Genomic DNA, 13,236 nt, shown 5'->3' with positions numbered 1-13,236 from the left:
GCACTTGATAATGAGCGCCTCATTCGGAATTTTCAGCTAAGTATATTGCTACCCCCCCCCCCCCCCCGTTTGGACCGGATTTACGCCATGTCTCTGATACCAAATACATGTACAAAGTCCCGACGCTACTTGGGCAATTGCATGAATCATGAATGCCATCTCTGTAGCTCCATGGTTATATCACGCACAACTGTGTGAATCACGAATGTTATGTCATCCGTACTGACGCGCTATACTCCAAGGTCATTTAACCCTATATGTTGATTTTAGACTATGAGGTCTATGTTGACCGTGAAGTGCATTGAACCTACTTTAAAGGACAAGTCCACCTTTTTTTAGATTAATATAATATATTTTGGGGGTCGGCGGGAGTTAAATCTTGACTCCTCCCCCGTGTCCGCTTTTCTTTCCTCTCAATTTCTCCTTCCTTCTTCCCATAATGCAACTACCGTCCCCTTCTCTCTTCTTCCCTTCAGACCTTAAACGATATTAACAATTAACCATCATTACACAATACTACATCATGGAAATCACTATGTAAAACCATGGACCTGTCCCCGGGGGGGGGGGGGGGCAGTCAAATGTATTGCTGAACACACGCGTGGCAAAATCATTTCCAAACACCCCCTAAACGAGTCTTTCTCTGTGTGCAAGATAACCCCCTAAACAAGTTTTTCGCGGGCTTTATTTACACAATTTGGCCCCTTAACAAGTTGTCGCCAGAATATATGACCCCGGGAAAAAGCTTGGGAAAAAAAACATACCCTAAATACGTTTGGGAAAAAAAATACCCTAAATACGTTTGACCCGGCGATTGACAACTGACCAGTCTTTCAAAACTACCCCTTATTTTTGAAAATCAGTGTTTTTGACATCCTTAACGAGTGCACGCGCGGCCCGCGTCCAAAACTGAAAAACATCCCTTTAAACGCGTTTTTTGGTCACGCATGTGTACAACAAGTTAGGTTACCTGGTAAAACAGAGAGAAAATAATAATACATTTCCCCTCTCAACTACCTTCTTCCTTTGCCCTACCCTTTCTAAGTGGTATCATTGTCGGGAGCGTGCCGGGAGCGCGGAGCGGTCCCAGGGAGGCTGTCTGATTTATTTTTTCAGTAATCCAAAAAGGGGAAAGAAAAAAATGAGGGGGGAGAAAAAAGAAGAAATTATAGAAGAAATTAAAGATAAGGCTCAGTTGGGGTAGACCTACTATTTAATGATAATGTGCCTATTTTCTTATTAACGAAAAAAATACGTCAGCTTTACCGTTAGGTCATTAAGCCATTTTCGTTGTTGTTGTAATACTATTTTTATTTCATTTTATATTGCGTGCATCGATCTTAGCAATACCTTTCGTTTTCAGTAACGTTTTCGTTGTTCGTGAATTTATTCTCATGTTACATCGCACGAGTCTGAACCACAATGCGTGCGCACAAAGCGTGACGTATGCCGCCCCTTTCAACCTGTTTCACTTTTAACGAATCACTACTGGCATGACTGGTGGATATAGTCGTGCACGCGGTGCGTCAAGGGGAATTTCTACTGCTCGGCATATATTCCAAATATAACCAACATCGTAAAATTATGCCAGTTATAAATTGACTTTGGCTGGCACAATCAAACAAGTTTAAGGAACTTTGTACTCGGTTTACTGCAGGTTCCTACTATATAGGGATTCAAACATTTCTGTTCAGAGACTGACCATTTGTAAACTTCTTTTTCGCGTGAACGTCAGACTACCGAAAACGACAAAGGGGTAAGTGTTATTCAATAATCCATTTATATTTCATTACATTTATGTTTAAATGAATTCCATCATTTAACGTAATGCACCATCATCGCTCAGAATCATTTAAGCAACCTAAGTATGTCGGGTTCAACACGAATCTACATTCTGTTTAAACAAACTAGTTTGCAAAATGACTTGAGATTTTTGTAAACCAAGAGTTGCATGTTCATCTTTCAACCAAATTTTGGGTTGGTTAAAACAAGTCTGAGAGAGTATGCATTCATAATTATAGATACTAATTACATAATGATGTCTTCTCGTTTTTATAGGAATTACATCCGACTTCGAGATACTCAAAGCCATGAAATATCTCTGCACACTTTTCATTATCAATACAATTCAATTCAGGCTCATTGCAAAAAAAAACATGATTGGCAGTCACATACTGATTTGTTCATGTTTACACAATGCCAGAGTATAAAAATAATCAAAATTATCAAGATAAGCAATGATTAGCAGTCACAGACTGAATTGTACATGTTTACACAATGCCAAAGTATAAAAATAAGCAAAATTATTAAGATTAGCAATGATAACACAAATTGAAATTACATTATGTGCAGTTAAAAATGGAGTTAAAATGGATAAAAAGAAAATTATAATAATACAAAACTGTACATTCATTACACAAATTGCCAACTTATTTACCATGGTACAGTGGTACTTACTTAATAATCTTGTCAGACTTGAAAGAGTACTGTTCTGAAATCTTTTTTTTTACCTGGAATCTCCTTATATTTATTATATTTATTCATATGACGTAAATTGAAAGCGTTTGTTTTCAGTGGAGTTAACCAGTTTTTGTACAATAAAGCGAAATCTGGGGTAAGTCTTGCTCTTCGACTTTCAAGTGATGTCAAATTTAAGGTACTTAGAGCCGTGTCATGTGATGTAAAAATTTAAACAACGTTGTTTAAATTCTTACACAACGCTTTTTACAATCCAATTTCAATTTAATTTGTCAATTTGAGCTATACAGCAATTTTTTTTAACTTATTGAAGATTGAATATTCAAGATTTTAAACACCCGTTTATATTTTTAAACAACTGCTCTAAAGCTCATATACACACTGAAACACTGAGTAATATTTTACCTAATGACTGGGTAGAGAGGGAACATGCATGTTTGCTGGGTATTTTTTGTTACCCCACATTGGGCTATTTCAACGCAACATTGCACAAAATTTGCAAAATATTTTTATCCAACCAACATGCATGTTCCTATTTTACCCATTGTTGGGTAAAACTTTTTTAGAGTGTGAAGAAGAGCAATGTATACAAATTTAAAAAGCGTTTTTACTGTATTTTGATCTACACAGTAAAAAAAATTACACAACGCTGTTTACTATATGAACCTTACGGCAATTGTTTAAACAGTTTAAAAAACTGTTTAAATCTTAAGCAACAAAGTTTAATTTCAATAAATCAAACATGATTGTTTAAATGGTTAAACAAATACTGTAAGGTTCATATAGTAAACAGAGTTGTATAAAATCTTAAACAGCGTTTTTACTGTGTAAACAGTTTTGATCTGAGTCGCAATTTACTTTCAAAGGCTACAAACTGACGATAAATCCAGGGACTGTCTCATAAAGCTATTCATAAGTTAAGAGTGACTTTCAAAACGACTGGAGATCCTTTCTTGTGGTAAATGATATTCATTTGGTGATTATTTAGCGTGCAAGAACGGTTCACCAGTCTTTCTCAAATTCACTCTTAACTTACGAACAGGTTTATGAAACACCCAGCATGGGCCCCGTTTCATAAAGCTTTTCATAAGTTACGAATGACTTTACGCACGACTGGTGATCATTTCTCGTGGTAAATGATATTTCTCTATGTAACTGATTTAGCGCCTAAGAACAGGTTCCTGTCGTGCGTAAAGTTGTGCGTAACTTGGCGAACAGCTTTATGAAACACCACCCGGTCCGTACTTTTCTCCAATAATTAATGGCCACTTTACACCTTGCCACTGATCAGCTACTACACTCTCTGCTTTTTGTTTTTAACCAACCCAAAAGTTGGTTTAATTATGAACATATCAACTGTTGGTCAAACAAAAAAATCAAAATTTGTTTTCATGATACTTTCTTTTTTTTTAACAAATAATTGGGAGGTTACCAAGCTTTACATGCTTACTATAGTCAGATTTTTGTTCACCTAACCAAGAGTCTGAGAGTTGGTGCAAATGTGAACCTGGTCAGAATTAAAAAAATATCCAAATTTGTTTTGCCTGCAATTTTGTTTTTACCAAAGTCTGGTGTCTGAAACCAACTTATAGTTTCGGTAGAAAAGAACAATCTCATCGATTAGGGGTGATGAAATGAATAATATTTTAAGCTTCTACCAACCTTAACAATACTAACTTAAAATGTTGGGCAACATACTGTCCACTGTGTTGGGTAATGTATACTGGTAAAAAATATTCTGGTCAATTATTATCAAATCGAGCAAATTTATTAACCAATTGTTTGTTTTTGTCATTCAAATTTGGAAGATTTTAACCAGTAATTGTGTGGACAGTATGTTGTAAAAGGTTGGTTAAAAGCTGGACATTTTTTGGCCAACTATTTCAAGATTGTATATTTGACAAGCTTTCATCCAATCCTGTGGACTTTCTCAAGACACGTGATCGGTTACACACAATGCAGCCTGGGGTCTATTACTCTGTGTCTCATTTAATCACTGGACAGAAAAGGGTGACAATTATTGATTGATTGATTGATAACGAATTTATTCATTCCAAAATTTTAACAAAGTTACAAAGTAAAGCAAAATATAATATAACATATTGAAATGAAATAGGAACCTTCTGGAAAGCAAAGCTTGTGATCGAAGGTTTCCTTCAGTAAATAAGTCATATTAATGCAAAAAACAATATATATCTACATATAAATCAATATATCAATATATATATATATATATATATATAATATACAAATCATATCGTTCTTGTTGAAGTTCAAAATATATATAATATACAAGTCATCATATCTTTCTTGTAAAAATTATATGTAAATCCTTGTTAAATATGTATATTTTGTACATATTCTTTCAAGTAGAAGATAAACATTGCTGGATTATATTACAAGATATGAAGAAAAGTGAAAAGTGATACCCAGGGCCTCTATCAAGTAATCAATTTTTATCCATAGTGACGCTTTCACGTTTCTCTCACACAAGTTACTTTCAAAGTTGATTATTAGGGCATCATCCCGTCCGATACTGAGCATTTATTAAGGGCGTGTTCTACTACAGCTCAAAGGGATTGGTTGTTTAATCTGAGGGCTCTTTTTATATCCCTTTAAGTCGTTTATTCAGAGTTCTGCCTCATTCTCCGACATTACAATTGACAGAATCTGCGCTTATAATGTAAACAATTACCGGCCTTTCTTCTTCTGAAACATTGTCTTTTGGATTGAATGACCCGCTTTCAACCAGCTTTTGAAAGCAATAGCATTTTTTTCTTATAGGTTGGTTAAAATATCTGAAAGTGTATGTGTTAGAATCATGATAACAAAATGTAGGCCTCTGTATTAGTGTGAGCACTGAAAGCCATAGTGTTTTCAGTTCTGAATCGTTTTATGAATACTCAATCTTCTTGCTTTCCTTTGAAGACTAAAGAATAATTTACTTTTCATTTATAAAGACGTCATAGCACTTTGGGATTTACCAAAACCCAGAATGATTAGATTTGAAGGCTTGTTTGTTCTTGACAATGATCTCGATTGTCATCATTTTTTGACACATTTCTAAACATCAGATTAGATTTTATCTTAATTTACTGTAATTTAACAATACGGAGGATATCATTTTGTTCTCAGGTCGAATTGCAGACCAGGAGTAACATGTGCTGTTATCTTGAAGGTGAGCAAAGTCATGGGCCTGGTTGCATAAAAGAGTTTGTAATCAAACGCACCTTTACTTTCAGTCAGTCAATAATAATATGAAGGTTCAGCGCTTTATATTTTTATTCTAAGTAGCCAGGGCAATTCCATAAAATAATCAACTTTTTTGTACGTCCAGCCCCCATTTTTCTCAAGTTTCACTTCAAAAACTGACCAGGTCATTGTCATTTGACAGACTGTCAAAGGAACAAGAAATCAGAGACAGACAATTTTATGAAGGTCCCACAAATAAGGGGGTCCGACGGGCATAATGCCCAGTAGCGATCATACGCGAATCTATGTGCATCGCAATGGGCCCAGTTACCAACCACCCAAAAACCACCGATGAGTCGCCAGGGAAGCTTCTCTGTTAATAGCAAAAATAGTAAATAGGTTCTCTGAAGGGGCATTTCTTCACTGTAAAAACTTCGATTTGTAAAGTTGAATGAAAACAAGATACAAGAGTTTCTTTGACACAGGTTTTTGTGGACTGTTTGGAAGTTTCACTGAACTTGCCCTGTGTGCACATCCCATGCTTGAGGGGAAACAAACTTCAAATATTTGTTTTCTCCTTATTTTCTGAAGCTCTCGCTTCGTTTTCTCTGCATTCAATCAAGTACATGTACAGTAATTCAAACTCCAGAATTTAAATTTTGTTTACAATGGTTTTTATATCTCGTGGTGATTAGGAATTATAAAAAGATAGAAATCGAATGAGAAGGAATACGAATGCTCAAGTAAACCTCCAATTGATTTTCTACGAAAATGACACTTAGTACATATAAACTTACATTTGTAATATGTTCTAATCTAAATCTGAATAACTATTTTCCATGAAACATTGAATGTCAAACGAAGCACGTAAACACATACAAGCAAACACAATTCATGGACAACAACCTCAGCGTCATTGTATACGTTATATAACTAATCTGTTACCTTCAGAGTTTAAAAGGCCTTCCTTTATCTCTTTTCCACCTTCTTATTTTCTTTATTTCTTCGGAGAAAGGTGGACTTTTGATCAAAAGCTATTAACATCAGTTGCGAATCCAAGTGTCAAATGGAATTATGCGTGTCCCTTTTTTTTCAGAAGGTCTGTCCCGTCTTCTTAAAGACGTTGAGAAAAGCCATCTCGCTATAATTACCGTGATTGAATTATCCTTCGAAACTCTTTTAATACCAATCCAAGGATAGCACTGAGGCATAAAGACCTCACTGCTTTTGACATGTTTGATAATACACCTACGTAAAATCTAAGAGTATTGAGTATATTGAGTGCTTTGGTGCAAAGATGGGAGACTTATTTGTTATTCCACACATAATACCAACTTGTTAAGTTTGAATCAGGGGTCTTGCTTGGAGACTAGGGCATGGCATGGTGGTTCATTGGTCGAGCACCCACCTTGTGAAGGTGAGGGTCATGGGTTCGCTCTATGGCCGATTCATACCCAGGACTTGAAAATGGGACCCCTGGGACCTCCTGCCTTCTTGTATATCTCTCGACTGTGGAGTATGGTGCATGGAAACAATAATAATAATATGCAAGATTTCTGTTTCTAAGCGCTGCATAATATTACCCTGGCTTTTAATAGCACGGCTACTCTGATCGGGCGAAACCAAGCATCCAAGGCATTCCTTCTTACCGGGTTCCCATTTACTACACCTGGATCGAGAGTGGCAAATGTAGATAAACGCCTTGCCAAATGACGCGAGTGCTGCGGTGGGATTTGAACCCCGGACCCTGTGGTTCAAAGTCCGAAGACTTATATACTGAGCCACAACACCTTATTGTGATGAGCTCGCTTGAGAATCAGTTAAAAATTGAAGTGGCTACCTCCCCTGGTAAAGAAGAGCTATCATATCGATGAGGGGGGGGGGAGATTAATACGAATGATAAAGCTTCCAGCGCTTGACGACGTTTACATACCAATCTTCATAAACTTACCCGAAGGGGACGAGGTGGGGCAGAGTATCTTCCCCCTTGGTATACTTTTGATGACTTGTTCAATGCTTGTCAGAAAATTACTTTTTTCGGGAGTACTGGTGATTTTCGTCCTCATTTTTTTTTTTTGGGGGGGGGGGGTTACAAGAAACTGTTTTCTACAGTTACGCCACTGCCCACGAGCACAATAAGAACAACTTAAGTCCTTTTCATGGAATTAGTAATCACGGTATTAGGCTTTTGGCCAATCCTGAAAAGGACAGCTTATTGGTGTTTTAAATTTACGAGTCGAGAATAAATATGCACATGGGTATATAGAAGCAAAAACCTCATTAACCCACAAACTGAATGGAACGTGTATATTATGTCACAACAGAGAGTTTGTTATTTATGTAACATTTGTCGGTGAAAATCACTGACAAAGCTTTTTTATGGAACGCTGCCAGTGATTTTGTTCCCATTTATCAGTAAGAAAAATAAACATTTCTTGTTTATTTAACAATAGAATTGGAATGCCAGCTTAAAAATAACGGAAGTTGAATACGTTGAACAGGATGATATCGTTTTCAAAATACTGGCACAGAACTTTCGAGGAACTTCACCTCTTTGGAAATAGACCTACTTGCTGTGTGCATACAATACATAATGTCAAAATGCGATTAAATAGTAATACCTTGGCCGCATTGCTCTACGGCGGCCGTACGGCGAGTCGAAAACAGCCGTTTTATTAATTTTGATTCAAAGCACCATATGTAGTTGGACAAAAAATGTTAAAACGGCTGTTTTCGACTCGCCGTACGGCCGCCGTAGAACAAATGTGACCAAGGTATTAACAATAACTTCAAGCACTGCCGAATGACAAATACCGTGTTTACACAGTGACACGGCTCGGGGGTTCGACACGCGAGCCGTGCTCAACATGGCAATTTTATGCTGTGTAAACGCGATCAGTGTGATCCGCGAGCCGTGTCGAACACGGCTTTTTTGATCCGCCAAAATCGTAGGTTTCAACCCGCGAGCCGAGTCAGACTCGGCAATTTTTTCGTGTGTAAACAGAAAGCCGTGTCGAACTCTCTTGACCAGGTCACTGCGCGCGCTTTCACTTTTGGCATTGTTGTTGTTCGCACGGACAAGATTCGATTCCGGCGGTGAATTTCCCGCGTTTAATTTGCGACGTCATAATTCTTCTTCCGTTCGAGATCCGCGAGCCGTGTTGAACTCGCCTTTTAATATGTACGTATAAACGCTGAAAATTTCATCAAAATCGGATGTAAATCATTGGCGGCGGAAGCCAAAAAAAGCAGGGGGGGGGGTCCACCTGGAATTTTGTGATGGACAAAGGTAAAAAATTTGACAAGCAAAAAAAAAAGTTATCAACAAAAAATTTAGGGGGGCTGTACCCCCGCTTCCGCCGCCTATGATGTAAATAAGAAAGTTATGACATTTTTAAGTTTCGCCTATTTTTTACAAAACAGTTAACATAGGCACGTCTCAGTGATATGAGAATGAGAAAGTCGATGATGTCTCTAACTCAGTATTTTTTTGTATTGATTGAAATAAAAAATATTTTAATTTTTACAGATTTGACAAAGAGGACCAATATTATTCCACCATAGAGTAATGGTCATTCTACATGTTCAGGGAGGAATAAAATTTTGTTTCACTGACAATGAGAAGAAAATTGAATTTTTCCTATTTCACGAATAAAATACCTAAGAAATAGTGAGTGGGTGACGTCATCAGTTTGCCCAATTGCATACCGATCATGATGTGTATATAACTATTTTGTGAAATTACGCTAAACTTTAAAATGTCATAACTTTTTTAATCCGATTTTGATGAAGTCTGCAGGAGAGGCGGATTTAGGATTAATTTGTCAAAAGGAGGTGCACATTTTCCCGAGGAAAAATTTTAAAGCAAAAAAAAATGGTTTTAAAAAAAAATTAGGGGATTTCGTTCACGCAAAAAAATATTGACCAAAAAACGGGAAAAAGTCTTCACTGTCAAAGGGAGGGGGGGGGGGGTGCACATTTCTGTTTCAGCGGCATTTTTACTTTACAAATGTTAATTGTGCCTCTCAAGGGGGGGGGGCACGTGCCGGCTGTGCCTCCCTGGTTCTGCCAGTGGTTTGCAGTGTTATGCTTGTCGAAATTTTTCTCTTTTTTTTCAAATCAACTTTGTTGTGGTAGACTTGTCCTTTGATATCAAGAATCAAAATTTACACCGGATCTCTTTCGATAGACACATCCCCTGCGAGGTTAAAAAATATTCTTGTCATTGATGGGTTGAATTCAAACCACATAAATCTGTGATGTGAACTGAATGTCAAATTTCTAATAATAGCTTGTGTGCACGCAATATCTTACTATCAGAACGGTGGCGTATGAATGAGGCAAACATTTTTTGGACGCTGAATATGGTGGGTGCGGCAAAATTTCAAAGTCCAAAGGGATCAAAGCAATCGAGCAAAAATTATGACATTCTTGAAATGAAAATCTAATTTTTAATAGATTTAATAGAAATTCAGGTGTTAACCTCATATTTTACCCCTTTTTTCATTCTCTTTTCCACCCTATTTTATTCTTGGTTGTGTAACTTTTTTTATGACGCATGACCCCCATGTTTCCCTCAAATGTCCATCAGTTTATCAAAAATGATATTTCTGTTTTTAATTTACATATTGGCTATGTTGGCTAATAACTTCAAGCTATGTCGCATGACAAAGCCGTGACAAAGCACACAACCTTGCATTGATAACATAAATCGGGAATTCTAACCGGACGTCACGCGACAGGCACATGTTATCCAGGGGTGAGAAGAAATTTTAAAATTGATGAGTTATTACAATAATTTAATAAGGACTGTGCCCCCGACTAGTCTGCTGTGCAAACCCTTCACTCGAGTTCAGCCGACTCATGCCTTGTGTACTGAAGGCATGTGCTAGTCTCTGCTTGGAGACACTCGCTGATCAAAATTTCAATCAGTGTCTCAGCCTACAGACAAGCCCCCGACTGCTCCTCTTTTCTCACGAGTTCAAAATTTACTCCCTTGTTTTACATCGGGCGAAATCCCAAATTTAAAGTTGACATTGTAAATGATATTCTTTTTTTAAGTTCACACCTAGTTACCAATAAGGCATAGCATTTCCATGTATTTGAAAGCAAGATAAGAGAGCATTGTAGATTAAATGACTTGCTCACGGGCACAGCTGCCACGGCCGGGGATCGAACCCCGGACTTTTTCATGTATAGCCAGGTGCCCTAGACCACTCGACCACGGCACCTCTAAATGTTCGTGCAAGAAACTCGATACTCAAATTTACTCAGTAAGATATCACAAGCAGCACAGACGGGAACTAATTAGGCCAAAGTTTATTCAATTTAGAGTTCCAAATAGCTAAGTTGAATTACTGAAAACGAAATAAAGAATGGGGGTTATGATTTCGTAAATAGGCATGACAGGAGGGATACTTTTCATTCATTAATAACCATTTATTTATTGGTATATACATGAGTAAATAAATATTGACCAGCAACACGGAGAGGACATGCTGAAGTTGCCAATTTACGATCTTTTTCATGCTGATTGGATTGGAGCTGTGATTCTCCCTATTCCTTTCTCTGTCATCTCCATCCTACTTGCATACTAGTAGGCCAATATAACGTATTTTTTAGTAAAGGCCCTGGTTTTAAATTGTGAGACACACCTACTGGACTTTGAATCCAAGTAGATATCCTAATATTGAAAAAGCTAAAAAAGAGCGAAAAAAATAACATAGAAAAAAAAGGAAAAAGAAATAAATATTTGAATTCTACTTTATTCATTTACTTTTTTTCTTTTCTTTTTTTTTCTAAGAAAACAAACATTAATAATATAATATATATGATGGCGAAAATAGTCAAATTGACTTGTTGCCAACTAAAAATAAGAACCCCCCCCCCTGCTTTCGCGCAAGCCATGCCAATTATCACTGTGTGATTGTTGACTGAAGCCTATTTGTAATTGTCTCACTCGTTTTACTCATAAATGAGATTGAGTTCGGATTAAAAACCTGATGAACAGTAAATTTCACAATCAGTCAGTGTAACATAAGACTGTTCAAATGGATGTTCAGTGCAATTCACAGGGCGGAAACCAGGGGTAACCTGGTTTCTGCTGAACCCCGCCTCTCGCCAACAGCAAAAAAAAAGGGATAGAAGAAAAAAGAACGAGGGGGGTCTTTTATTTTAGCTTGGTAGATAGACAGTTTTAGGGTTTATCCAATGACCCCCCCCCCCCCGCCGTCCCAAATCAGTCGATTGCAACTGAAATGTTTTTCGAATCGGGGAAAGCGTCACTCTTTTTTTCTAATACAGACCCCCCCCCCCCTAGAATTCCTGACTACGGCTCTGATTCATTTCCCAATCTTCACCATAACTTGTAGCAGGAATTTTAAGTGTTTTTACAATGATTTTTTAGGGTTTAAAATGATGGGCAGGACAGAACTTTGAGGACACGGTACCAGACCGTCACGTCTCCACCAATTGAAAATAGAAACCACACCAACAAAACACAGGAAACTCAAACTGCCGACTGTAAAGTGGAGTGGAATTGAAGTCGGTTAATAGTCCAAGAGAATAAAACCAGGTTCAATAAATAGGAAAAGGGTCAAGTTAACCAAATGACATTATGAATATTACCCCCCCCCCCCGACTTTGAAATCCTTATAATGTAGAATTTTAAAACTCCTCTTTTTCTACCCGTTGTTGGTATTTACCATCTAACGGAACTTTCCTCGGGGTAACCCCTGGCTCTTGTTGTTTTCGAGACAAGTGCATGGCGGAGTGGTTCTGACTCTCGCCTTTCAGAAATAGTGTTGTAGATTCGAATCCTAGCCATGGCGTGTTTTCCTTCAGCAAGAAATTTATCCACACATAATGCTGCACTCGTCTCTGGTGGGATGATTGGGTACCCGGCATGCAGGATTAAGTCCTTGCATGCACTGAGCGCCAGCTGAAGCCGGGGTAATAATAGCAGTGCTTTGTACCACTCAGGCAAAAAACGTATTTTAATGCCAACTATTATTATTATTATCGTGAAGAGGCTTATGTAAGCTTTTCTTTCTGCCCCATTTTGCGAATCGCTGTTTATTGATATTTTAGATGCCTTGCCTTTTTTCTCATAATTTGTTTGTATTTCCTCCTTATTTTAATAATTACAATCTTGTAAATATGTCATTATGTCGATTTATTTCAATAAAACATACATATAAAATATTTGGGGTTTTTTTGCAAAATTTTCCTCTGGACCATCAACTGGTCCCAGACCTTAACCCCGATTGATACCCAAACCATGTTCGAAACTGAATAATTTCATACTATACTATATAACAGCCAGTGGCAGATCCAGGGGGGGGGGGCATCCAGCCTGTCTCCCCCCCCCCCCTTCCTCGACAACCATAATCAATATTTTGTTTAAGTATATATGCCGTTTTTACACAATTTATCCCCTAATATTTTATTGTAAAAACCTTTTTTTTCTTCCTTGTCAAATTTTACGTTTCCAAGATGATCCTCATTTTTTGTCTCACCTGCGACGCAGAGTGAGACTATAGGCGCCGCTTTTCCGGCGGCGGCGAC

At 37.5% G+C, this 13,236-nt stretch overlaps 1 protein-coding gene across 2 annotated transcripts in view; it reads left to right on the top strand.

Annotated features, from left to right (window-relative positions):
- The first annotated feature begins 1,433 nt into the window (after positions 1-1,433).
- The window catches only part of LOC121421080 (solute carrier organic anion transporter family member 2A1-like), a 31,833-nt gene continuing 20,030 nt past the window's right edge, over positions 1,434-13,236 (top strand). Inside the window, exons 1-2 of one of the 2 annotated variants that reach the window (XM_041615693.1) lie at positions 1,434-1,756; positions 5,614-5,656. The gene's annotated coding sequence lies outside the window, so the exon portion shown is untranslated. The remainder of the gene's footprint in view (positions 1,757-5,613; positions 5,657-13,236) is intronic. The other variant, XM_041615692.1, reaches the window with a different exon arrangement.

Source organism: Lytechinus variegatus, chromosome 9 (assembly GCF_018143015.1).
Source record: "Lytechinus variegatus isolate NC3 chromosome 9, Lvar_3.0, whole genome shotgun sequence".
NCBI classification, from domain to species: Eukaryota; Metazoa; Echinodermata; class Echinoidea; order Temnopleuroida; family Toxopneustidae; genus Lytechinus; species Lytechinus variegatus.
This window is presented reverse-complemented; position numbering and strand designations above follow the sequence as displayed.